This window comes from Empidonax traillii, unplaced genomic scaffold, assembly GCF_003031625.1.
Source record: "Empidonax traillii isolate 1590-97213 ecotype Southwest subspecies unplaced genomic scaffold, ASM303162v1 scaffold176:size2985712, whole genome shotgun sequence".
NCBI lineage: Eukaryota > Metazoa > Chordata > Aves > Passeriformes > Tyrannidae > Empidonax > Empidonax traillii.
In genome coordinates this window covers 1,138,483-1,166,196 of record NW_020955369.1, presented here as the reverse complement: position 1 = coordinate 1,166,196, position 27,714 = coordinate 1,138,483, and positions in this window count along the sequence as shown.

Below are 27,714 nucleotides of genomic sequence, written 5' to 3'. Positions count from 1 at the left end.
TTAAAACTTTTTTATTTTGGTTGTGTTTTTTACTTCACCTATTTTTGCCACATTTAAATTCTGAAAGAGACTTACTATAACATTGCCTATGACTACACAGTGTTATCAGACAACTTTAAAGGAATCTGGATCCTTGTACAACTAACATTTTTTTCACCTTTTTAAAGATTCCTTATTACCTCTCCTCAGAGGTGATAGTGTCCAGTAATTAAAGTAGATACTCCCTAGGGATTTTTCCCACCATAGATTTTTTTTCCTTGATCAAAGAAACGGTGCTGAATATGGATTAACACCACAAGCACAGTAATTACCATAAAACAAATCATCTGTAAGATCATCAGGAATATTATATGCAGCGAGATATTTAAATAGTTCCCACTCAAAAAAGCCCTCCTAGGAAAATAAAAGGCTTTGGTCATCTAATCAGACATGATGTTACTGGAGCAGTTGGGCATGTTTCAGCTAATAAAGCAAAGGCTGAAGGAATACATGATTATGTTCTCTGAATTCAAAACAAATACCCAAAGTCACAGGTGAAAAGAAATAGATAAAGGTAAGGGACTGATGGCACAAGGACAAATGTCAGTATAATTACTCTTAACAAACTAGATCAGATGTTGGAGTGAAAATGTCCACTGGGTGAATGAGAATCAAACTCAAATTCATCAAGACCTGGTTTAACATTATACATGGATTATATACATGGATGACACAGCTGCTTTGACAGCAGAGATGTCAAACCAATGACTTGATCCTTCCAAACCTATATTTCTTTGGAGCAAGAGAAAGCAAAACAATGGCAAGAAAAAACAGGAAACCCCTCCCCCCTAGTGTTTACAGAAAGGATTATAACCTGGAAGAACAAATCTTTAACCAATATAGTATTTTTTAGGGGGAGGGGGAAGGGGCTGTTAAAGAAATAAATTCACCTGGAATTTTCATGCAAACTCCTACCATTCTGAACACACTCCTTCTTGGTATTCTAACTGTCCAACTCTAATCTAAAAACTTTATTCCCCCTTTGACTTTAAAGAGGCCACTGGTGTGAAACTGCAATTTACATGTTAATAGAGGTCTGCTTCAAGCAATGTATGACCTAGAACAACCAGTCATAAATATTGCAAGTTAATGACTGTATTGCAAAATATTCCAACAAAAATTTAATGAAAAAAATATTAATGCATTCAGAGGTAAAAAAAGTTACCATGCAAGTGAAAGCAAAATAAAAAAAGTCTTTATAGAATGTTCTTTTATATTCTTTGTTTTAAGCTAGGCAAAACAGATGAAGAACAGTGGGAAAGTAATATCTGTAGAAGAAAAATGAACCAAATATCAGTCTATATAAGTAATTTGTGAGAGTAAATGCTAATCACGATTTTCCACTGATTGCCTCTTTAGGTAATGCAACTTTAATATATGCAATAGAACATTTTCAAGTGACTGAGGGATTCTGAAGCTGATGATTATCCAAGGCTGACGGTCAAGGCTGCCTATATGCCCCTCTCTGAAGGGCTGAGTGACCAACCTGATTGTTACAGCTAAATAAATGCATGACTTGAATATTCTGAAAAGTCTGTCTCTTCTTCAAATGTTATTGCAACATACAGATTGCCACATCAAAACAAAAATATTGGTTGCCCCATCAAACCGGTGGGCTGAACACAGCCCTCCACTCTCCACCCCCACCTGTGCCATGAGGGGCACGTGTGGGAGGTGTCTAGAGAAGGAGTGCCGGGAAAGATGCAGGGGGAGAACCTGTTTTGATTTTTCTATGTTTCTCATAGAAACATAGAAACCTATCTTTTCTCAAACCTATCTTTAATTAATATTCCCTAAGCTGAGGTTGTGCCAGTGATGGTAATTGGTGTGTGATCTGACCACCTTTATCTCAAACCACAAGCTTTTCCTTCTTGTTTTCTCCCCCATCTTTTGAAGGGAAGGAGTAAGAGCAGCTGGGCAGGCCCCTGGCAGACAGCCAGCCATCAACCCACCCCAGTGACTGTGACTCACACAACAGCCCTGCATTATCCTGAGCTTGCTCAGCTGTGGACCTGTGCTAGATTTGTGATTTTTTTTTTTTACCAATCACCTTTAATTGTCATGAAAGACTTTCTATAACTCAGTACCAACATACAAAACAATTACATTTGATCTTATAAGTGCCGGCCCATTGAGTGGTGGGGTGATGTGAGAGGCAGAAAAGGCTTCAACTCTATGTAAGTTCTACTCAGCAAAAATGAAAACATTTCAGTGTTATCAACACGTTTTTCAACACAAATCCAAAACATAGCCCTATGAGGTACTATGAAGAAAATTAACTCAATCCCAGGCAAAACCGGCACATAAATGAACACAAATATCTTTAGAAATGAAAGTACAGATATCTAAACATTTTTTACAGCTGTTACCAGACTGACCATTATGTCAATATCATACAGGAAAATTAGATTGATGCCTCAGTCTACATGGTACAGTCGAACATCACTAAATCATTAGTTGTATGTTGCTTTTTTGTCTCTGGAGTATGTCACCTCTGCTCCAAAAAAAAAAAAAAAAGAGAAAAAAAAATTTGCTTTCAAATTAGAAACCCTTTATTTCCCCTGGAAAAGAAAAAAAAAAACAACAAAAAGACTTTTTAATTTGGAAAGGAGGTACAAAGATCACCTAGTCCAACTGCTTGATCACTTCAGGGTTGACCAAAAGTTCAAGTACATTATTAAAGGGCATTGTCCAAATGCCTCTTGAACACAGACAGTCTTGGGGCACTGACCACTTCTCCTGGAAGTGTCTTCCAGGGTTTGCCCTCCCTCTCAGTAAAAAAATGCTTCCTTGTGTCCAAATGTAACTTCCCTGGGCACAGCTCTGAACCATTATTGGCAGCTCTGTTTTATCATTGCCCAGAGAGCTTCCACATTTCAGCGTAGATTTTGTCCAAAAATACAGTATCCTTACTTGTTTCAGAGATAGCAGTTATGCAGCCCAAGAGAGAAAATAAAATCCTTTACCTTATCCCAAATAGCATGCAGTAGTCATTCACTGCAGCTATTCTGTAATACCAAATGTGGTGTATTATTATTTGATATCCCCATATAATCAATCTAAAACCTCTCTTACTGCACTTAACCTGAAAAACGGAATTATGAGAAAGTTAGGAAGCTTGTTAAAAATAGGATAAAAAGGGATAACTAAAATTTAATCCTTTTAGGCACAAGGAGAACACTGCAGAGCACCCCACTGTTACTGAGGCATCAGTGCATACTACTTATTAAGGCTGAATAAGTAATTGATGTGATTAAATAGAATAGCAAGGGAAGGTATAAGAAAGAAGCAGCATATTCCAGAAACAGGAAGTTGTATTTAGATGAATAAAATAAAATCAAACTCTGGGAGGATAAATCAAAACATTCCGGATGAACACTGTTTACAAATCTACCTAGAATAAAAATACTGCAGCCTATACACAGAGCCAGATCATGACTAGTGTATAAAATGAGCCTTCAAAGTGACTACTTTGAAGAGAGGCAGGAATTGTCTTTTCCTTTTTTTTCCTTTTTTTTTTTTTTTTTTTCCCTAAATTAGTGTTTACTGAGAAGAAAAATCCGAAGTTCCATTCTGGAACTTCTTGTGGGAGGTTCAGCAGGTCTGTCTCAAGCTGAAGTATGAGTAAAGTTAATTTTGTTTTTTATCATCATATTTAACACCACTTTTGTGTTAAGTGAAAAAAGTTGCACCAGACAAAAAGGAAATAAGAACAAAGATTCCAGGTACCATCCAGGTAACTGGAGGTCAATAGGCCAAATGTCTATGAAAAAGAAAAAAGTCAAATAATGGATCCCAAGGTCTGAAAAATCTTGGGAAAAAAGTCAATACATGTTTGGTGGTTGAAAAAAATTACAAGCCTCTGAAGGCTTGTAAAAAATTACAAACCTGCTTACAAGCCCCTGGAATTTCTTTACAAGGGTAAAAACCTAGCAGTCTTACATTTCAAGAGGCTTTCACTAAATTCTAAAAGCTTTAGAGAAACCAAGCAACCATGGCATGAGAAAAAGGTTGTGATACAGCTAAAAAGTTGCCTTACAAAAAATGAGAAACTGATAGCAGTATGTACTCAGTTATCAAAATGAAAACCATGTAGAAGGATTAATAAGAAGGAAAGATTTCTAATCGTATGAAGTTACTGATAACAATAAAGACAACAGAAAAAAATAAACTCCAAAAGGAAATTTTAGTCCTAAGTGATAGTAAAACAACTAATAAAATTTGTTATAGACAGACACATAAGTAAAGGGTGCATAAGTAGTTCTTCTTAAACTAAGTAATTCATGAAGGATGTAACCCAATTTTACATGTGGAATATCCTGATCTTTGAGGACCATTACCAAACAGAAGTGGTATCTAGGGGCTGTAACAGTTTTATGAAAACTTGAACTCAAAATTCATTAGCTGACAAAAATAAATACTGCTAGAAGCTACTAAAAAACAATAAAAACACCTCTGAAAAAACATTATACTAACACATAGGCCCATGGTTCACTTTTCTTCTTTGAAGCACTGACTTCCCTGACTTAAGATGGATCAATAAACTGGGGAAAAAAATTAATTGTCCAAGAACGTCTAATCAGAAAACAGAGAGTTTAGTGTGGCATAAAAAATCTCTAAAATTCAGGAGCAGAAATCATTTGAACATTTGTCATCTCTCCCAACACAGGCATTAGGAACCTACTAGTGAAAGAATGAAAGTAGAAGGAATAAGGCTGAAAACACTTAGTGAGATGATCCAGCTTTTCACAGGGGAAGATACCTGTGTAAACCCCTACTGAGGTTAGTGTAGATGCTGACAGGTGACTCGGAGCTGATGGAAGGCTGGACAAAGATTCAAGAAGGCGTTGAGAGTTTTTAAGTAGAAAAAGCACAGCAGGTTCAAGAAACCTCCAAAGCTAAAATAGTTACCAGCAGAGCTTGCTGGGTAAATAATCATTATGTTAAAGTATCAATCTATTTTCTCTCTGCAGAAGGCAGACTTCTGTACTGCCTGAGCCTTTCCTTGGTCTGAGCCAGTGCTGCTGTTCCTGAGAGCTGCTGGGAGGAGGTGGATCTCTACAACCCCTTGTACTGGGGTATGGATTTGGCCTCCTGATACTTTTTGTTGCACTTTTGCACCACGGGGTTAAATCACTCAAGCAAGATTTGATTAGGGTAATTATTAAATTATACAGGTGAGGAGAAAGAGGATGTGAGAAAGAAGGTGTTCTTGCACTCTCACCTCCTCAGCCTCTCAGAAACCCCACGATTCTTTGACAAGTTCACTGTTACTGCTGGGAAGAAGAAGGAAAAGAATAATAATTTTTGGTGTTTTTAAATATACTACTGGTATTACCTTATGTTAGCAGCTGTTTTATGTGCCTGGGCGCCTCAGGGACCAATTAACAAAAATCTCTAGAGCAAAATCCTGATGCAGCTTTTCTTCATGATACAGCATTCCCAGAATTTCAACTTGGACTGGACGTACTTGGTGTTTTTGAAGCATGATAGAAAAGTAAGGAAGTGCACTAAATAACATATTATAGACAGAAATTCTGAGTGTTCTCTTTGCTAGGAGGTAAGAAAGAGACAAATAAAAAGAAGAACGACAACCCCAATATTCTTTGTCCTCACCTTTATACATTTGCTACATAATATATATATATATATATATATATATATATATATATATATATATATATATATATATATAATTTTCCCTTGCAACTATTCTCCTACATACAGGTTCTTCTGTCATGTCAGCCCAAATATTAGCAAAAACTTACTTTTTTTCCCAAACATGTAACTTGATAAAACCTTAATTCATTATTAGAATGCTTTTGAAAAGAGAAAATTTTGGACTGAATGATTAGCATATTTGGCAAAAATTCCCATATAGTTTTAGTTTACTTTAGACCTAATTTCTGAATTTAGAAGAATAAGTAAAGGGAAAAAAAATCTTTCAGACATATTCTGATTAGATTTCATATACATGCATAGACTACACCTGTCATTCTTAAACAAAATAGAACATAATAAAATAAATTTTGGGGAATTATAATGAATGTGTTTTTTTTTTTCACGAAAAAGAGAAAATATTTACTGCTCAAAGACCTTTAGGAAAGAGAACCAACCAGTTATAGCAGATCAACATGCTAACCTAAATTGTCACATACACAAATAGATTCCCCTGATGTCAATGTACCCAAAATTAGACATGATCCTAATTTCCCTGTTGGAGATAGGCTTTCCCAAAACAGTCAAATCTCATTAGCCAATAGCTCTTGAAGACAGCGAGATAGATATTTTGCTGCATGTTTTATATTATGATCTCAGGCTTTATAATTGATTTTGAGGAAAACAAACACCATTTGTGAGGCAGCAAGCTATATAAGTAGGAACCTATTTAAAATTCTCATAATCACAAAGATTCAATTACAATATTATTTTTGCTAGCTAACATTTTCAAAATGCTCATATGATGCAAGGATTGTGTCTCATAGCTAGAGAAGAAATAAACTAAAGTTCAGTCAAATCTTCTTTAAGAGCATATTTACAACTCCCCTTCAAGCATGGTATTTCCTAGTCATGTTTAATAATGAATGTTTATAATAAAAGACACAGCAATTTTTTGTCTCTGCTTTGAAAGTGTGAGTACATGGAATAGACTTTGGATGAACCTCTGTTAGCAGAAATTCTTCTAGGGAATGCTTAAGTTTCAACATACTGATTTGGCTCAGGCATGACCAGGATACTGAATATCTACTCCTGAACAAAACGGAGAAGAGCAAAGGTACAACTGTACTTAGCTGAAATCTCCAGCATTTCCTCATGACCCTGAACACATCACATGTTTTCATGCAAGGCAATACTCCTCAGTTGCTTTACTCAGTACAATTAGAAGTCTTAAATAGATTCACATACTCATCCGAGTTGCGTTTATTAGCTCCATTTGTGTTGCTGTTGGAGCAACTTGTATAGCTAATTTTCAGCCATTTCTTTCCCAAGAATTCCTCAGATTAGAAGCAAATATTTAAATGCCATTGAGACTCAAGGGACCTCTTTCTTCCTCCAGAACAGCCGTTGGACATCATATTGCTAATGGAAATAACTCTTCCAGAAAAACCTGAGTTCAATCAAATTTCATCTGGAACTGAGATTGTAACTGTTTTAGTCACTGTTGAAGTGAAAAGATATAGCTGTTTTTAAAAGGCTATCCCTAATGGACTCACACAATATTTGTTCTGAAACACAAATTATATGATTTCAGTGTATGTTAAGCATTATTGTTTCTTTGTCTTACATGCTAATAATTCTCACAATGAATTCAACAGATTCTGCACACGATTTCAAAACAGTTTACAACATAAGCTACTCTATTTCTCTCTATCTGCTCATTAATGGAGCTCTTCATACCTATAGTTACTGAATTAATCCTACTTATAAGATAACTTATTTATAGGCAGAATAACCTGTTGCATCCACAATATTGTATCTAAAGGGTTTTATCTTTTTTGTTTGTTTGTTTTAATGACTTTACAAATGTGACTGAAAAATGTAAGTTTTGAGGTCTGGCAAAAACTCACAAACATAATAAGAATACGACTTTTTTTCTATCTTCAAGTTTACCCCAAAAAACTGTATCAGTTTCATACTATTCAGATATTCAGCTTCAACAAGACAGATATGCTCAGAGATGGTCACAGTCTTTGAAGTTTTGAAGTATTTAGTGCAGCTGAGGCTGAATTTCAAGTCTATAATTAAAACTGAAATAAGCAAAAAGAAAAAAAAAAGGAAAAAGGTAATTCAATTTGTTGTTGAACACACTTTGCAAATCTAGTTTCTATTAGCCTGAGTGGCTTTGAGAAAATGGGGATTTCCATAAAAACTTAAAGGAATAAAACAACCATACACAGGATGCTCTGGAAGGGAAACTATAGCAAGGATGTGTCATCTGGGGGTCTCGATAGACACCAAGTGTTGATGTTTACTGTTGCCTACTTTTCTGCAGAAAGTTTCTAAAACAGTAGAAGTACTGCCTGCTACTTTTGTATGTTAAAATTGCTATATCTGACGAGGGATTAAAATGGGTTTTAAAGAGAGAGCACTGCCTAGACTCGATGAATCCTTCAAAGACAAGTCTATCACAGGAGAAGATCCATAACCAAAGTTAAAGGGTCAGTACTTTTGCTAAGTGCAGATACCAGAGAGTGCTCCTGGCTACTCTTTCAGAACACCCAAACTGCCTTTTCTTTTCACTACATTCTGTTTTCTTTCCATTTTTACTACCACTATTACAACAGCTCCTCTTGGCACCACTCTAGTTTATGTGCAGAGAGTGGTACTATTATACACCACTCTTCCTGGCACTTTAAAACTGACTCAAGAATATCTTTCTTTCATGTGAAGAGTGTCACATGAACACTTTTTTTTTTTATTAAATTCAAAAGTAGTATAGATTGCAAGAGAAGTCTAGCACCAGCATTGAAACCAATTTGAATGTACATTGATGCCTTAAAACCAAAAAGTTATTTTGAATTGTATCAATAAATCAAAATTTTATTTTGTTATTTTAACAAAATAAAAAACCTCTATCCTTTTTTTACTAGTAGAATAAAACAAAACAAAAAAACCCAAAACAAAGCCCCCCCACCCCCCGAAATTGCCCAAACATTTAAACTACATTGCAACTACTTTCAGATCGTCTGTTCTATCAATTTTATTGTCCAGAGGTCAAAACTAGGGAGAAAAAAATATTTTCATTATTATAATATTATTATTATTGTTATTATTATTTTATAAATCATGATATTTCTTTCTACATTTCAAGAGTTACGTATTCTCTTAGCTACATGAAAGTAAGATTACTGTCAAAAGGATTTTTGGACACTTTCTGGACTGACAGGACAGGTATTTACCACAACTCCACAACTTTTTCCATTATTTGTTTTTCATCTTATTCAGAATTTGAAGCAAGGTAGGATATGATTTTTGTATCCAATTCTGTTATATAATAGTAGTGAGACAGCATGAGGGTCTCTGGGAAAGCTGCTGCAATATGAAGTTACTTTCCCCGGTAAATGATGTTAACATTTGGCTTGGATTACTTCTGCAAGTCCTTTTAGTCACTTTGCATTTATTTCTCTGAAGGAGTTTAAAAGTTCTGAACATGTTGGGAGAAGTCACTGACTGAATACACAGCTGTCCCATGGCAATGACTTGTGAAGAAAATCAGTAAAGTGGCAAATAGCTCTGCTATTGCTCTAGTAACATATTTATTCTGCACGAGGTGGTAGAATTTAGTTGCCAGCAAAAGTCAGTCCTTTTCCAATTGCAGATAGAGCAGGAATCTGAGTTTCACAGCCTCACACAAAGCCTGGTGTTTATGTTTCTTCTCTGTACAGTGATGGTACAACATCATTTTCCCGAGAATAATTATCCATCAAAAAAGAAACAAGCTAATGCCCAGAATGGACAATTCTCTGCTCTCTGTTTTCTGTTTACTACTTCCAATAAACTTGATGATACATCTTGTACAGCAAGCTACAATTTTTTTTAATGATGATCACATAAAATGATCCATTGAACAATAAACTCTGGCCATTATCTATCTAGATGTAAGCTTTGAGGCACCTGTACTGTTAATCATTTTTATGTGACTATTATGTGAACAGAATCCCATGATAGGGACTTGGCTGTGGAACTAAACATGGGGACCAAACCAAAATGATCATTGGAAGGTGTTTAATGGCTGCAAATTTAAGGTTTCTAGGTCTTACTGTGTCTTTATTAAACGACAATATGCAAAAAGAGATGCAGAATGACAAAATGGGGAAAAAATTAGAGTGCAGAGTTGAGAAATATGACAGAAAACAGGAAATATATGCAGTCTCTTAAATAAAATATAATATTAGGTTTTAAAATGGGAAGAATGAAGGAGAGAAACTAAGAGTTGTTGGTGTACAGCGAAATAAACTGCCTGGTTTTTATATCTCTATAAAAACATTTTAAAGCTGATAATACTGGAGTGTTGTTGCATGGATAATAGAGGTAAGACCCTCTATAGTTAAGCCAAGTCCAGCTAAACAAACAAGAATCTTCCTTGTGTTCACTGGGAGATGGATGAATTAGTAAATGGCTAGTGACCACATTTGTATTTAGTTCAGAAGACTTAATTATCTAATAGTTATGTAGACATAAGAAAAAGATAACAATACAAAACATTTTTTAGAAGATTGGAGTGGCTGACTTATGCAGAAACATCAAGGAAACTAAGGACATGTGTCTGGTTAAACAATGTTTAAGGAAACATTCAGCATGAAGTCTAAGATGAAAATACTGAGAAGGAAGGAAATTATACAGAAGCCCACAAGAATTACTAGGAATAATTAAAAAAAAAAAAAAAAAAAAAAAAAAAAAAAAAAAAAAAAAAAAAAAAAAAAAAAAAAAAAAAAAAAAAAAAAAAAAAAAAAAAGAAAGAAGGAAAAGAAAAATTCAACAAATAAATATCCAAGCTGACCAACAATAACAGTTATTAAACAGGACAATATTTTTTCTCAAGGAACTCACAGGAAAGCCGTTTAATTACTATCAGAGAAAAAATGTGAAACATGGTATATGACATGGCAAAATTTGGCACTGAAAAAATTAGAATAGCTTTCCTAGGGTAATTTTTCATCTTTAGCACTGTTATAGAAGTAATTCTATCTGTAATTCTGTTGCACCCAATACATACTTTTAAAAACAGGAAGAATACAGAAGCTTTAATTGAATGAGACCTGTGTGTGGAAATTCAGTAAAGAGATCCAAATAGTTTCACACATTGATATACTTTTGGCTTTCCCTCATTTTGGTTAAGTTCCAGGTGGTAAAGCACTGTACAATTTCACCTCTGAGCTTTTTTACTGTTTTAATGGAAGCGGATATTCTTTTATCTTTCTCTGAAGCATTTTGTGTAACAGCAGCTAGAAATCAAATGCTTTTGTGCAATAGTGCCATTGAAGTCTTTCAGCTATTTGTATAGGGGACTTTGCTCACCTTCTGGAGATAAATGAATTTGCCAGTAGGGCAGGGCCTGGAGGGAATTTTCCTTCTGTTTAAGGAAGGCTCTTTTGTTCTGTTTCTTTGTTTTGTCTCCTTACTTACTTGCAGTTCTATAAAGTGTATCTTTCCTAACCAGCACATAGGAATTTAGGTTTCTTTTTGGGTTCTGGTAAAGAATAACTCTTCCTTGATCCTTCCTGCTCTCTACTAGTGGCACACTGAGGTTGTGTTGTTTTGTTGAGAGTGGTTTTTTAAATTAAGTTTGTTCTGTTGTACTGAGTGGTTTTCTGTAGCGCACAAAAGAGCTCTTCTGAGCTTATGTTTCAGCTTCCTTCAGGTTTTTGGGGAAAAGCAGAGCCATGATTGCCTCCTATTTTCAATTCCTGTTCCCTTAAAATACAGCCAACAAATTGCAGCGGCAGTGTAGACTGCCGGTAATTACCAAAGGTACCCAAGCAGATTGTTTTGGATTTCTGCTTATTCTGACAGTTCATTTCTCCCAGAAGAATGAAATGTTTTGGAGGTGAAAAGTTATGTTCACAAGGAAGCTAATGGATGTATACAGAGTATCCTGGACTGTTTTAGAGTTCATCTTACTTGCAGTAAGCACTAATTTGGTGTATTGAATTGATTAAACATTTGCATCTTAATTCTGATGGTGTTTGGGATGCAGATACATTTCCTAACACACAGTTTCTATTCCCACAGCAATGTCCAGTCAGAGAAGATCTGGATACAGAACTGCAAGATTAAAAAAGGATCAAATCTAGGGATTTGGAAGAATGCAGAAATTAATCACATCAATAAAAGTTCCCACTTTAGGGAACAGTCTAAACAAGAGAATTGTGCTGTAACGTGTATACAATCCCCATGGTCACAACACTGTCTACATATATGGCTTCTACTACATCTATCTATCTATTTATCTATCTATCTATCTATCTATCTATCTATCTATCTATCTATCTATCTATCTATCTATCTATCTATCTATCTATCCCTCTCTCTCTCTGTCCTGTAAGGTACGTGCTTCATAAAACAACACAAGCTCTTAAAAATACTTCCATAAACAGCTGATGTTAAAGAAACAATCTACATACTTGGCTAACAAATTTAACACTGGAAATATGTAAAATTTGCCATGTGGGAGATCAACACTGGAATCTGCTACATCAGTCAGGAACTTAACATCTTGATTGGAAGAAGGGAGGTCTTGCATCCCAGATGGGTTATCTCATCCCAGATTCAAGTGTCTGATCAATTAGTTTTGTTAATAACATAAATGTAATAGGCTAGAATCAAGACAAAAGCAGCAAACCTTTTCAGGGTCATGGAAACTGATAGTGTTTGTGAGTAGTTTAGTTTTAACACTTCATGAAAGTATTACTGGAGAATAAATTTCACTTCACATTGGATTTCTTTTTTTAAGTATCACATCTCCTTCCTCCACGCATATTTTATGTTACATTTTTCATGTAATTATAGAAAGATAACTTGATGTACCATTCTTTGTCATATCTCACTGAGCTGTGCACATTAAAAAACTCTGCAGCTTAGTGGAGAGCAAAAATGAAAATAACAGAGTAAGTCACATAGCTAAAGCCCTTGATCATATATTGTAATAAAATTAATTTGAGTTATATGTAATCCTTGAGCATATGTCATTAGTTTATTTGGCTGCAGATCTCCTTTGTGCATTGCTGTTTTTCATATAGAACATTTTGCCACGTATATATTTATTCTTTGACAGAGGAGGAGTTTGAAAATTCTTACCAATGTATATTTTCTCCTCCTCCTCACATCTGTTATGGAAAGAAACAAAACAAAACCTGAGCTTTCTGGAAAAAAAAGAAAGAAAAGAAAAGTGTGAAACAGAAAAAAAAAATCCCATCATTAAAATACAAACAACACATGAAATGCTGGAAATGACCTGTCAGATGTTATGTTCAATGACACTTAAGTTACCAGAGTTTCCATTTCAGCAGAACACTTGGGATCAGTGTAGGGTGTGCTGGGAACTGGGATTTGTGAAAGGTGACGTGTGTGTAAAGACACGAGGAGCTGAAGGGAAATGAAGTCAGACAAGGAGAGGAAGGAAGCTCCTCTGCTTTCATGCACCTTTGCGCAGGGATTTGTACCCAAGGCTTGTCCTGGAGGGAAGCACTGCTGTCACATTACCTGTGGGATCGCACAAGCTGGCACTGGTGCCCAAATGAGAGCAGCAGCTCTTGCCTGCAGCTGACATGGGTGCTGGATATCGAAGGTGAGGTTTTATGGATGTAAAAGGAGAAGCAAAGGGTGCTTTGTTCCATCTTCAACTCTGCTGCACATCGTGCCCACGTACTGAAACTCCAAGGGTGCATGCCTTGTCATTTTAGAAGTGCTCCTCAGCCTGTGGAGGATTTGTGTGCAATTTTCACAGGGGCAGTGAAGTGTGACCCACTAACTCCTTGTTCCTAGAGCTTCTACTCAAAAAATGATCTGACAGTGCTTCTTTTTCCCTGCTCATCATTGTCAGAGGCTAGATGTGTATCACATTTGTGATGCACCACTTAGACCTGTGATAAAATGTCACATTATTTGCTTCTTCTAACAACCCCTTTGTGTAACTGACCCTTATTGCATTCTGCTAAAATAGAGTTATAGAACACAGCAAAATGACTGCCAATTTGCAGAAATGTTATTTTATCTTAGATTTTGCTTCTGATTTTTGTACAGCAACAAACAGTTAACAGAAATCAGTGCTGAATTACCAGCTCAATGAAAATATTTAAAGAAAAGTTTCACTATGCTGTCAGCTTTTGATATTTTCTTTTATAGATTTGGATCTATCCTTTTCCCTACATTTATTTCTTACCTAGTAATACATTAGCTTAGTTAAAGAGTTTTTCTTTGAATTTAATTCCATCATTATGAGCAATGACCTTTCCTTTTAACTTTAGCTCCTTCATATCTGAAACAAAGATGACACATCAGTAATATGTGTAACTGAATTATGACATCTTTATTCGGTAGAGATATGAAATGAGGTTTTCAACATTTCTTTCACTGCTCAGAAATTTCAGACAAAATTCCAGAGGCAAGTGGGTAGTTTAGAAACCACAGAGGTTTTGTAGAATTAGGCCATTTGAAATCAATTTGCACAACAAATCCTTGAAAGATACATAAAAAAGTACCACCCAAAAAAACAACCAACCAGCCAACCAAGTAAAAAAAAAATCTTTACATTTATAAGAAGAGGAATACATCTTTGATAAAAAAAAAATGCTTTGCAATACAGTATTTCTCTCTATGATTCAGCTGTGAAGACATGTTCACAGGCAGAGTAATCTTAATCTTGTAGTCCAAGTCAGTGGAAAAAATCTACCATTTCAGTCTCCAGATCAGCTCAAGGCTGTTAAAGGATTGCTGTCGTCTAACCTGAGAGCCAGTCAATACAGGCACAGGATTTTAATTGTTTGAGGAGTGTAAGTTTTGCATTGGAGCCCTGCCCAGCGTGACAAATACTCTCCATGTACCAGCAGCCCTGACTGTAGGAGCCTTCCCCTGCGCCCTTCCCCTGCCCGTGGCTGTGTCCAGTTTTGAGGCTCACAGGGGTCTCTCTGTGCTGTGCTGGGGGGGGTCTGAGCTGAGCCCCTCACCCTCACTTGACTGTTCCTCCTCTGCTTCCATTACTGTGAGTGTTGCAGAAAAGCACCGGTCACCTTGGCCACAGCCTTGAATTCTGTGTGCCCTTTCGGTCACGGCAATATAAGATAGATATGAGGCTGTTCAAGAGCTCACAAAGCAAAGCAACAAAGATGGTGAAGGGCCTTGAGGGGAAACCATACGAGGAGAGCCTGAAGTCTCAGCCTGGGGAAGAGCAGACAGAGGGGAGACCTCATCACAGTCTACAACTTCCTCCTGAGGGGAAGAGAAGGGGTAGACAATGATCATTTATTTGGAGTGACCAATGACAAGGCCTGAGGGAACAGCCTGAAGTTATGTCAGGGGAGGTTTAGGTTGGATATTAGAAAGAGGTTCTTCACCCAGAGGGTGATTGGGCATTGGAACAGGCTGCCCAGCGCAGTGGCCCCAGCACCAAGCCTGAAAAAGTTCAAGAAGTGCTGGACAATGCCCTCAGGCACATAGTGTGACTCTTGGGGGATGGTCCTGTGCAGGGCCAAGAGTTGGACTCAATGATCCTTGTGGGTCCCTTCAAACTCAGGGTACTCTGTGATCTCTCTTGCAAGGAATAAAGTTGAAGTTGCCTTCAAAACCTGGATCAGCACGTTTTGATTCCGTATACACACTGGCTTTCTTCGTCAGGCTTTTTACATTGGTATCTACTGGATTATCAGTTTTCTACCAGATTATCTATTTTTCTTAGCCTTGTCCCCATAACCAAACACAATATCACTTTATTAAGAATTTTCTTTTTGCACTTTTTTTTCCAATTCTTTCGCCTGCTTCCTCTCTCCTTTTCAAACACTTTCCCTTCTGTTCCTTTTTTTCATTTGTGTGTGCATTTCTGCATTTATTAATTTTCTCAGATCCTCTTCTACTGCTGGCTAAGGAGCCCTGCTTTCAGCAAGTTAGATTGCTGAGTTATTACAACTGTTTTCTAGCAAGAAGTGCATCAGGTCACATAAAGATAATGAGAGCCTTTCATGGATACAACAGCATGCCAAGAAGCGTGTAGACATTATCAAAAGATAGGCTGAAGTATCTTGATGAAAAGAAAAGAAGGATCAAAAAAAGCCAATTAATTTACAAAATAATTAAGGATTTGAAAATATTTGAGAAACATCAATAACAAAGAACAATAATTTTAATTGCCAGAAAACTTCAACAAGAACTTCGTCATTTGATCTACTACCAATTATATATACCAATTATAGGTAGGTTATAAAATTGCCTATGAAAATTTCCTATTTAATTGCAAAAATCAAAATAATTTCTGCTCATGTCTATCTGTTAAATAAATTGTTCTGTCTCAATTGATGTCAGGTTGTGTTTTTAAACTTATGATATTCTTTACAGACATAAATGGTGGTAGTCTCTTTTCTACTTCTCCCTTGGTATATTTATTTTTCAGATTCTCATTTGGTTTTCATATACCTATCTATTTCAGCCAGTAGTTAAGACTTTTTTTTGTCTCCTTGATTTTTTTTGTTTTAAGAGGCTTCATTTGAAAATTCACTGCTACCTCCACCCCAGCTCTGTTATCATTTTGTCCTCTCCTCACTGATCTTTTCTATTCTATTTCTAAACCATTTCATAGCACCTCCTCTGTAATTCCTATTTGCTCTTCCATTTTTCCACTCTGCTACATCCTCATTTCAGTGGAGATTTTTTACAGTTCCCCTGATTCATAACTTTCAAGAACAGATGGATAGGGACAAACATTGAATAATGAAACTAGACTTGCTTAGACTGATTACTTTGTACTCTCTGTGACCTTAGTTTTTTCAAATGGACAATTCCCTCAATGTCTTATTCTGAAAAACAAACTCAATATAAAAAGTCATCCTGAACTGATTACAGGATCAAGAGTCCTAGAAAATGTGGGCTAAGAAAAATATCTAACTGATTTCCATCCCCAGTGACTTCAACCTTAAAAAGAGAATATAAAAAAATATTTATTGTTACATTCTTAAAGTTTCAGAGCTACTCTCTTTCAGTCACAGAAGTTTCCTTTTTTTTTTTTTTTTTTTTTTTAAATCTGGTAAATTAACTATAGATGGCTATGAGGTATTGCTCAAACAAGTAATTTTCTGACCTATCAAAAAATTTATCAGTAAAATAATGTAACCCAAAGTAAGTTAAAGAAGTGAGACCACCGTTTCTCTGTAGACATCCTGTTGCATAGCTCTGGTTATTCTATTCTAGTGAAACTCAAGCTGTAATAAATCATGGCATCTCACAATGGCAGTTTCAAATGAACATGTTTATTGGGACAGACAAGTACATCACTAAGAGTGTTATTTACTTCAGGTGCTCATATACAGTACCAGCTGTTGGATTTAAACACTGGCTCAGTCACTGCAGCTGAAAACTATGGGAATTTTTTGAATCATACACCAATATGAGCAAAAACGAGGGCATCACAGCATAACATAAGTAATGCAGATTTTTTCCCAACAGCACAGAAACCATGAAGTTTGAGAGAAAATTCTCCTACAAAACCAGTCAAAAATTTCACTCCAATCTCTAAAAAAAACAAAAAAAAAATACTTTCAGATTAAAACTGTGATGATAGTCTTTAAGAAAGTTTAAAGAAAGTTTTACTTTGAAAAATCAGAGACTGAGCTCTAGAGGCTTGTTAATTTTCACAGATTTCTTCATATATATGCCCAAAGCACCTCTAATCTCTATTTTTCTCAAGTAAGTAATATGTTTTCCAGCAGGCCAAACACATATGTGAGATGGGAATTTTTTCCTTCGCTACGGAATATGGGGAATCAGCTCATGTAGAGATGGGGGGAATCAACGTGATACAAAAGGTGGTTTTGTCACCAGTAGGATAAAAAAAAAAACCCTAACCCTGACCCCCACAACCCATAATAAATCAATGGACTAAAAAACAACCCTACAAGATAAAAACTCATACCAGAGCACACACAGGTGATGGGCACACAGTGTGAAATGTACTTTAAGGTGGAATACTTCAGGAAGACAGAATGCCTGCTGATGTTGTGGGAGCTCCAACGTCTAGAATTACAGTGATTTTATCAACTAGGGATATTTAGCATGAAAAAAAAAAATAAATCTGCTTCAAGAGTTGATTAGTAGCCTCATGGGAGGAAAACACCTATTCTAAAGGGAGGAAAGGAGGTGAGAGTTACCTCATGAGTCAAAGGACTGTTCAGTAGCCTCATCCATGTCCCCTGTCCTTCAAGATTAACAACCGTTGTGTGGAGCTGAGACCAAATGTAAAACAATGACCAGAACAATCAGATGAGAGAGACTTTATGTCCTGATACTGAGAGGAGTTTTTGTGGTTATTCCAGCATCAGAAAACGAGAGTTAATCCAATCTGAAAACTAGTCCAGGAATCATGAAACGTAACTGGAATCAAGTCAAAGATATTAAAGATATATATATATTGACAACAGTAAGCTGCCTTTCTGCCATGCCTTATATCCTCTTCAGTATAAGCTGCTTTACTAATTATTCTGTGCAGTCACATATTTTCCTCATAGGAGACTGACATGATGACAGTCCTCTTCTGGTCTAAGTCAAGGAGATGAGTATAAATCTGGTATTATGAGACCTTCAGCTTCAGCACACAAGACTTGGCAGTGACTTACAAATACCGCAAGATTAATGTGCAACTCTCTAAATGGTTCACCTAAAAAACAAAGTTAAAATCTCTGTTTCTTTTTATAGATAACATTCCATGAAGCAACACCACTGATGAGACATAAAGTTCCAAGCAAAAAAGCAACGCCCAAAATGAAAAATCCCTGCAGTATTGTTCTGTTGTGGTGGGTTAACTTTTCCTAGCTGTCAGGCGCCTATCAAAATGCTCTCTCACCCACCTCCTCGTCTGGACAGGGAGAAAACATGATGAAAAGCAGATGGACTGAGGTAAGGACAGGCTGATAGCTCACATTATGGCAATTATTATCATAGGCAAAACAGATTCAACTTGATAAAATTAATTTAGCATACAGACCTTTGTGGTCTTCTGCACCATAGGTTCTTCTCACAGGCTGTAGTTCACAAACTGCTCCAGCGTGCATCCTTTCCACAGAGTCCAGTCTTTCAGGAACAATCTGTTACAATTTGGGTCTCCCATGGGGTCACAGGTCCTGCAAGAAAGCCTGATCTTCCTGGAGCCCCCTCTATAAGCCTCAGTTCCTGCCAGGATCTTCTCTTCTTCCTCCTCCTCCTTCTCTCAGCTTGGTGCCTGCAGAGTTGTTTCTCTCACATTTTATCACTCCTTTGTCTACTGTGGCACTTTCCTAAATCACAGAGGTGCCACCAGTTGCTGCTGGGCTCATTTTTGTCCAGCTTTCATCCATTAGAGATGGATGAAAGTGGCCAAAGCCAAAGAATTCAGTTAACCCAGTATCAAGCAATACAAATTTCTGAAATTTGCTGGGGTACATTTTATCTTTCAATTCGTCTTCCACATTTAAACTTTCCCTTAGTGCTTTGTGGTACTCAGGATCAAATTTAGAATAATAGCTCACTAGTAATTTCTTTAGTTTCTAAACCAAAACAGGTGAAAAAAAAAATTAGTAAGGAAGCAGTTGTACAACTATATTTATTATTCTAGGTCAGAGGACAGACAACAACAGCAGAGTAAGGACAGCAACTTTCACAAAAACAGACCACAATTTGAAGGGAATGAGTAGGTGAGCAATCTATAAATGCGTTTTATGTACATGAGAGCATTTTTTATGCCTATTAAGTTGTCCTACTGGAGAACTGGCAGATCCTGAAAATGAGCATATTGAAAGGACAGCAATCAGACCAGTGTAATTCAAAGGGAGGACAGTTAATTCAATAAACTACCAATCTAATCAGACATGTAGCAATGTTAAGGGGGAAGAAAACAGGGAAAAATTGCAAGCTGACAAAAATGCTGTTGCCAAAGGGTAAGTATGAAGGAGAGACAGAAGAATGAACACGAAAATAATAAGAAAGGCTGGCTATACAGAAAGAAGAGGTTTTATAAACACAATAGAAAATGAAATCAAAGGGAAGCGAAAGTCTCTTATTCAACAGGAAAGGAGAACAAAAAAGAGATTACACACAACAAACTAAATTCAATATTTTCTTTGAATTTTTCGTTATAAAAGAAAGAGAGAAAAAGGTAGTTTTTGACCAGATACTTCACAAAACGAGTTTTATCACAAGGATAAGTATGTCAGAGAAAAGAATATTTAGATAAATGAATATGTCATAATAACCTGATAAATTTGTCTTTAAATGCTTACAAAAAAAAAAATCTAACCAAAGAGATTTATAAAACATTAATGGTTTTCTTCAAGAGATCGCAGAAGACAGGAGACTTGAAAAAGGGGAGGAATGTGAAATTCTATATCAAGTCTCAAGAAGTGAGTGGAAAGGAATGTAAACGAATTACAGGTCAAGGCACCTACCTTGAGAAATTAGGACAGAAAGAATTATCAATCTATTTATATTGAAAGAGAATAAATTGAAAAAGGCAGACAGTGTAGTTTTGTCAAAGTTCAGATAGTGCCAAAGCAATCTTATTTTCTCCGAGATGGAACATGTATCAGGTTAAAACAGAATATGTAACCGACTTAAATAAGGTTTTTCCTATTGCCCCGAGGGACATTCTCAGAAGAAAACTAAAGAATCACAATCCAGATAAAAACACAGAGGAGTAGTCATTGCTTTATAAACTACATGTCAAGTACTTATGAATGCTTCCTTCATAGTGAGAGGATCTTTCATCAATAGGGCAGCAAGAATATAAGCAGAACATGACAATAGGTGTCAATGACTTCAAATGCAGTGTAGCTGGGAAAGAACTCATGGTGGAATAGCAAAAAGGCTCCATGGGGGAAAAGTGAGCCTGAATGGTTAAAGGAAAATTCATATGGAAAGACAGACTAGGAAAGAAGAAAGGAAAAATTACTCCAGATATATGGATAATGCACACTCTACACAGATAATGGAAGGGGTCATAGATACAAACATTGTGCTGTGAAGTTAACTAAATCTGCCAGTTTGATGCCTAATCCAATAAATTGTGAAGACTGTGGCTTTCAGATGCTTACTCTCTTTATATCTAATTGCTTAAATTTGGTGAGGGAATGCTGTAGCACAAGCTTCATATGTAGCCTGTTAACAGAGCTGCTGCTAACATTAGATATTCTGTTCTTCATCTCTGCAATCAATTTCTTACATCTCTCTCAGTTTCATCTGGAAGCAGACTGCTTAAAAGTAAAGTGATATAAAGTGTTTCCCAGCAACTACTTCATCACTTCCAGTGACCTTCAAATTACATTTAACATTTGTCTTGGACAAAACTATGAGGCTGCTCAGTGTTGTAGACAGGAAGATTCATCTGGTACTGTTAACCTGATCAATAGTGAAATAAAAAGTCAACTGAGCTTACATTTTTACAACCCCAGGAGAAAGTTAAAAAACGCATTAGTTGGTTTAACAAAATGATAGCAGACAGAGAATCAGTATCCAAGGTTATAAATGATAATAGCTCAGTAAGCCCTGTACATCATATGCAGTCATAAACTACTCACAGTGTATTAGTTTAAGGACAATCTCACTTTTTTTTCTCTTACTTCAGTAGTTTCTTTGATTTGTCCTGCAGGAAGAAAACAAAAAAAAACCACCACCCCAAAATCCAACCAACCAATCAAAAAAAAAAAAAAAAAAAAAAAAAAAAAAAAAAAAAAAAAAAAAAAAAAAAAAAAAAAAAAAAAAAAAAAAAAAAAAAAAAAAAAAAAGAGTCTGTGGGGATCCGAAGCATACAAATGATTATGAATTGCATAAAAACAGAAGGTGTCATGTGGCAGGGAGATTTATTCTATGAGCTTTAATTATCCAAACTATGTGTCCATTAGTAAGTTGTTTGGTGCAACAGAAGTAGATCGGTAGACTGAAACAGATGGTTGTAAAGCTCCTGAGCTTTACTCCTCTTCTTTCTTATGCTGTTTCCAGAAAAAAATGTTGTTCTGTCTTCCTCCTTAATCCACATTTACATCCTCTGCACATGACCCCAGCGATGATGTGGTAAACTGAGAGAGTTTAAACAACACAGGGAGTTGACTTCCAGCATTCCTATAAGGTACAAGCAGATGTGCAGACTGACTTCTTTGGGAGTCTTTGCACCAGGAGTGCTTTACCCATGGTCACCTATGGATGTTCTGAGCACAAGAAATGCATCTTATTTTTTTTAGGAAGCAAGGACTGCTTTGTCCTCTATGCTCCTTTTGACCTTCCCTAAATATTAGTGCGTGGCTTTTGCTGCTGCCTCCATCAACCCTCAGAAAACATCGCAGATCTAAACCTGAGCAGGCTGCTGCAGATAATAAAATCGACGAGTGTTGAAGTGTGAAGTTTGAAAGAAATGTTTAAAGGAGGATGCTGGCAAAGGAAGGTGTTATTTACTGCTTCATTGGATAGCAGAAGATAAATGGGAAAAGAGACTGTAAGTGATCGCTGCTGCTTAGTGGAGGCAGCTTTCATAAGGGCTAGGGAAGTAGTAGGAAGAGCTGGCTGCATAGTCTCTGGTGTCAAGGGGCTTGCTTTATGTCTAAGAAATCCTTCTCTTTTCCTTCCAGTGGTCTGTGAAGCTCTGTTGCATCCATCCAACTTTACAGCTTTCCATGGCAATTGACAAATAGTGCTGTGCCAAAGTATCTGGAGCCATTAAGAGAGAGACAGCACCCATCCATGAGACACCATCACCCCAAGACTGTATTCCTTTTCCTGGCAGCCCTCACATCCAAACTCTTCAGTCTCAAAAGCTTCCTCTGCCCTCTTCCTGGAATAACCTGGAGGTCAGTGTAGTCCTATTCCTACAGGGAGCAATGGATAGTTGTCTTTGCAGCCTTTCTGCCTTGCAGAGATCCAAGGCAGACTGACCACAGCCCTCAGGAATAGGATGGGGCATTCACACACCATAGCACAGAGTTCCTACCCCATCTGTTTTCTACCACAGCTCAGGGAACACACATACCAACGTGTCAGGGAGATGATGAACATCTGAGTAAGAGGGAAACCTGAAGATGAAGAGAGAGGGGTTCAAATAACAAAAACTTCTTCCCTAAGAAGGCAAATCTGGTCTATTACTTGCACAAACCGTAGCTGTTAGAAGAAGGGTCTGACTGTGACCCAGAAGTTCCAGCAAGATAACATAAACAAATAGTAGCCAGCATGTTACACCCAAAATCTTGTTACAGGCAAAAGAGAACTAACCATTTTTAGGACCAAGGATTTTTTCTTAACACAATTAGTATTTTCACACTCTACTAGTCCAGATAATCTAATAAAGGAAAATCTCAGTAATCTAGATTATATTGTTATATAAAACTTAATATCTATCCCTTTTTTCTGTTACAATTGTTTTTCTACCCTGATTTGAGCCCATCTGTGTTACACAACAAGACACTTATATGTGTCTGTTGGAAGAACTTAAATTACTGATTTGCTGGTCATTGGCTAGGACTGAATATTTCCTCTGATAACAAACTGGAAACTAAATTAACACTGGAAATAACATGGTGTTGCTATTGTGGATTCATAATATTTTGTGTTCAAAGAAATAATTTTGAGTTATTATACTGAATTCAGCTGGGATGAAGTCAATTTTCCTCTAAGTAGACCATATGTTTTGACTGTTTATGAGCAGTGCTTGCACAGTGTTAAGAATTTCTCTTTTCCCATTCTGCTCCCCACAGCAAATCGATGTGGGGTGGGCAATAAACTGGGAAGGAACACAGATGGGACCCAACTAACCAAGGAGATAACCCCCTATATGTTGTTATGCTCAGCAATAAAAGTTTAGGGAAAGAATGTTTGAGCTTATGGCGTTTGTCTTCCCAAGCAACCATTAATGCATAATGGAGCCCTACTTTCCAGGAAGTTGATGAAGACCTTCCACTAATGGCAGGTAGTGAATAAATTCCACTTTTTGCTTTGCTTGCACATGCACATTCTTTGCCTGTCGAACTGTCTTTATCTCCAACCATGAGTTTTCTGCTTTTGCTTTTCTAATTTCCTCCTCCCTCTGAGGCCGTAAGGAGCAAGGAACTGATGGGTGCTCACCTGCTAACTGTAGTCAACCCATTGTAACCATTTAGCATCCCAAGTAATTAATAATAATAATTACCAAAGATCTAGAGCAGAAGACTGTACCTCGTTTTGGAAATATGTTGAAATTAGAGGACTTCAAACAGTTTTGTAACGTTTTCAAGTTTGAGATTAAAGCAGCAATCAGACCATGCAAAGTTTTCTCCAAAGACTGTAAAGAAGTTTGTTGGAGATATAGAATAATTGAATGGTTGGAAGGGACCTTAAAGATCATGCAGTTCCAACCCCCTGCTGTGGACAGGGACACTGATATATTTTCTTCTGAAAAAAAAAGAGGATGGAGTGCAGTTGAGTCTCTTTTACCACTATAGTCCAAAAAACGGGAGAGATGTCACTTGGTATTATTTTTATGCAAGCAATCACTGTCAGCATCAACCAGAACCCCTTTTACAATACAAAACAGAGGAGATACTATAGCAGACTAAATCTCAGAGCAGTGCAAATCAGGCTGGAAGGAAGATATATGACTCAGAGTGGGAACTTTTCATGCCTGTGAGGTGCTATGAAGATGGTTTTCTTTGAGATCTGTGTCTCTGTCCTCTATCCTGGTAGCATGGGGAGAAGCAAAAGAGATTTTTCTCTAGATCTTTATCTTTGAAGCCTTCTTCATGTCATTAATCTGGAACGCTTTTAGGGAGGACTTTTGAGTTATTTGGAACAATTTGCTAGGCTTCAAGTGTTATTTAATCACAAGCAAACTGGATGTGAAAGGCCTGACTAGTAATTTTAAGTTTTCCATCCTGATTATCTTGTCTAATCCAAGGCACCATTAACAGTTGTAGCAACACTAAGTTATCATTAAAGCTCTGAGTGGCTGTTACAGTGCTGTTTTATTTTTTGTAGTAGAAAACAGTATGAATACCAATGACAGAATTGTTTTAGCATCACACACGTGACGGTACACAATCTAAATGACACATTCCTATGGGAGAGCAGAAATTATGCTCTTTTAGTATGTAAGCACAAGTATGCTCAACAAGAATTTCTAAATAATCACAGGAAAAATCAAATCAAGAGTCACCATCAGTATCTGCTAAACTGCCAAGGATGCTATTAAAGCTGATAATCCAATTAAACAAGCAAACAAAAAAGATACAATAAAGATTAGTAACAATCCTGATGACACTACCTACATTTTTTTCTGAGCTTTCTTAGTCATAAACTGTGTTAACTGGTTCCATAGTCATTATGATAATCAGGCTGTCTTTCTGGGAATCCTTTGATAGCTTGTGCATTAGACTTAGATACATGTGAGATAGTCACATGTTTTTAAAGTACGGTAAAGAAAGGAAATCTTTTACTTCTTTTTCTCTGCCGAAAAAATTTCTTCACAAACAAAAACACTCATCAAAATTGCATTTTCTCTTATGCAATGGTGGAATGGGAAAGAATTCTTAAAATTCCCAAGGCCCATTTTCTCCAGCATTTTGACAAACAAGGCAAGGAGTACAGGAATCTGCATATGACTTTGGATTTAAATACCCCACTGAGATTTTGTTATTAAAGCTTGGGCAAAAAGTTTGGAACTACTTTTAAGTTTTATGGAGCTCATTAGCCAAAGGGAGATGATCAACCATGATAAAAAAGTTACTTCTGCTCATTAGACTGGCAAAAGGATTCTGGATTGTATTGTGCCCTTCCAACCCAAACCATTCTATGACTCTCTGTACCAACAAACACTTTCTGGAGAAGAAGTTCATCCTTAGCTCCCAGAGCAGAATATTTTTTCCCTCTTTTCCATGTGTGTCTAACTGGGTAGCTGAGTTGAAATGTGTAAAGTTTTTGGCTCTTGGCCACACACTGAACCCTTGCACAGCATAGCTAGCAGTGAAATTAGGCTTCGCTTAGAAACTTTTTATTCTAGTCTAAATTACTATCTTTAAGCTATGATTTATGTATGTTTTCGGTACTCAGAGGAAGGAAACCTCTTTTCCTACACTTCTTTACCCAAATATGTAGATCAGCCAAGCCAGCTTCAGAAACTCTTCAAAAGTATCCCAGCAGGGATCCAGTGATTTTCCTAAGTTATCAGTTATATGCCCAACAAATCACTTCATCAGAATTTAGCTAACAATTTCTTTAATATCAGTTTTACCTGGTTAAGAATAATCTTTAGAGAGCTCGATGTCAAATCAGATACCTGAACAAATACACATTTGCCATTATGATCCTAGGTATCCATGAAACTTATGCTATGCATATATGTTGCAAAAATATTTACTTCAAATTTGATACACAAAAACATGTATTTAAAAACAAACAAACAAACAAGTGAGACTTCTTTGGTCTTCAGTGCTGTCAACTTTAGTCACATAAGATCCTAAATATGCTCTGGACAGTGTAATTTCAGTTTTGGTTTAACAGCGACACTGCATTTTGTATCCCATTTCACATTTAATTTTACTGTTGGATCCTAATTTCTGATACAGCTCTTCAAATTTTGTTTAGTTTACATATTAGAATATCCCACTATGATTTAACATATCTTTTGTTTGAAACTTTTATGTTTGAAAAGCTGCTTTGTAATTACACATCTTCATTTATCACATGCGTTTCCCATATTGTAGGGAAAAATCTATATTATTTCATTCATAATAGATTTGGTATGATTATTTGCACTGGAGTTTTCTCCAATTTTTTGCTTATTTTCTTATTTTTTAACTGTGCTGCCCCACTGCAGGACATTTCCCAAGAGATGTGTAGTAATAGTAGGTGGGTTTAAGATACATGAAAGGTCATTGCTTTAGTTTTTCACTTTTTTCCTCTCAAACTAAAAGAATTTTCCTCTTAGCCCACACTTCACCTCCATGAAACTATAATGAACAGTATATTGTGAGCAGTATTTTATCACATTCACCCTTTGCCAAGGGTCATTTACACAGCTGAGGTAACACAACAAAGGAAAAATGCATCACAGAGTATGGATTCCAGTTCCAGTTTTATTGCATGTTAGATGATATCCAAATGTTTAAAATTCACAGAATTATCATATCTCATCCCTCCCTTTATCATATCTCATCCCTCCCTATCCCTACAGAAACAAATGGAAGCTTGGAAGAAAAATTGACAATTTTGATTTTTTTTTGTTTGTTTGATTTTTTGTTTTGTTTTTGTTTTTTTTTTAGTACTCTGAGAGATGGAAATTGCTTGCAGCTTGCCTTGAATGCAGAAAAAATTGCTCACCACCTGTATCTGTTCATAAATAATGAATTAATAGCTAATTTAAGCAGAATTTTATACAACTTTCCTTTAAGGGACTGAAGGTAGGAACGTTTGTAGATTCTCACCATTACAACATTTCATTTTCACAAATGCATATGATTTTAAACATCCAGCTTTTAAAAGCTGATGAGAAGTTATGACCTATCTGCCGAGCTGCCAGGAATGACTAAATAGTTGCTGTTAGGCCTGTTCAGCTGTTAGGTAGAATTCATTATAATGATTTTTATGGCTCCTTAAATTGAAATGTTTTGCTTCAGCTGTGGTAAGATAACTGCACATAGCTTTGGTAGCTCTGTCACCAGGAAATAACTTAAGGCTGCTGTGACTTGCTTGTTTTACATTATGCTCCCATATTCTTATATAACCACTACTGTAAAATTTTTTCGCTGTGCTTTTCTATGCATCCAATAAAAAGCATTGCTTTCAAATTATTTCTAGTACTAAGATATAATATTCCACCAAAACAATAAGACACGTATATTCATGCTTGTAACCTGTGTAATAAATTATTTTAGTTGGTAAAAGTCTTATTAAGCAGCAGAAGTATTTGTCACAGACAAATCTGTGTGATAAATAAAATAGCTTCACTTCCAACTATTATAATAGTAAATAGACTGGTCTAAGTAGACA